The sequence below is a fragment of the Thalassophryne amazonica genome, chromosome 7 (assembly GCF_902500255.1).
Source record: "Thalassophryne amazonica chromosome 7, fThaAma1.1, whole genome shotgun sequence".
In the NCBI taxonomy this organism is placed as follows: Eukaryota; Metazoa; Chordata; class Actinopteri; order Batrachoidiformes; family Batrachoididae; genus Thalassophryne; species Thalassophryne amazonica.
This window is the reverse complement of record NC_047109.1, coordinates 5,762,578-5,764,077: the sequence shown is the minus strand read 5'-3', so window position 1 is coordinate 5,764,077 and position 1,500 is coordinate 5,762,578.

Here is a 1,500-nt window from a genome sequence, read left to right as displayed (position 1 = left end):
GTGTTTAAATAACCCTGATGTGTAGAAACTCTGCAGTGATGTTCAGAAGCAGAAATCACATAAAGCAGCTGAGAACTCTGAACTTTAACAGGCTCTTATTTTACAAAGATACTTATTTTAGCTTGAGCTGACTGAGGAGGAGAAACAAAGAGGAAATGATCTCTAGTTTGAATAAAAATACAAGCTGCTGATTTTTGTTATTTTTCAAAATTATTAGGCTGCAGCTCTGCATTTCATTTATTTCAAAGTAAGTTACCGCTTATTACTTTCAAAAATCATGAGTCAAATCAGTCTGCATTGTTTGTGTATTTTGTTTTTCCTTCTTTATAAGAGTTTGGTGTTTGCGTTTGTTCTGCAAAGTTTGAAAAAACAATAAAATGTTAACACTTTTCTTTGTAGCAGTTCTTTAATTTCAGAAATGCAAACGAAAACAACTGCAAATCAGAAAAAAGTTGGGACTGTATGTAAAATGAAGATACTAAATGATTGATGTAAATAAAGTCTAAGAAATATTCAGTGAGTTGGAAATGTTCATGTTTTCATCCTCTGGCATTTCTCCAGAAAACTGGCTGTAAAAAGTATTCATTAATTCTTACATTTAGAATAAACTGTCTGTCCCAGCCTCTTTTTTTCTTGGAAAACACTGCAGGCCTTAAATGTAGGAATGGATATATATTAACAGAAAATAAAAATAAAGCTGACCACACAAAACATGAAATATGATGGTTTCATACAGTCTGCAGTTACAGAAATAGAAGACAAAGTAAATGTCAGGATCATTACATGTCCACCACACCACATACTGAATAACTTTGACCACAGGCCATGCATTATTTATGTTTTGTGTCTTTTAGTGAAGTTTTTTTTATTATTTGGATTTAGGCAATAAGTCCCTCCCGATATTATCACAGACGAACTGTTCCTGTTGCAATATCTTCAGAAATAAAATTGCAGAATACAAAGTAATCAAAAAAAGAATGTGGAGAAGAGCAAATCAAATGAAGGGAAAAAACGGGAGCAGTACAGGAGTCATTTTACCAGGATTGGGACGGGACAGGAATTTTTTTTTTTTTTACTCTGGCCCAAGATTGGGATGGGACAGGGATTTATTATTTTTTTTTTTTTTTACTCTGGCCCGAGATTGGGACGGGACAGGGATTTTTTTTTTTTTTTACTCCGGCCCAAGATTAGGACGGGACCGGGATTTTTTTTTTTACTCTGGCCCGAGATTGGGACGGGACAGGGATTCTTTTTTTTTTTTTTTACTCTGGCCCGAGATTGGGACGGGACAGGGATTTTTTTTTTTTTACTCTGGGCCTGGATTGGGACGGGACAGGGATTTTTTTTTTTTACTCCGGCCCGAGATTGGGACGGGACAGGGATTTTTTTTTTTTTTTTTTTACTCTGGCCCGAGATTGGGACGGGACAGGGATTTATTTTTTTTTTACTCTGGCCCGAGATTGGGACGGGACAGGGATTTTTTTTTTTTTTTTTTAGTCT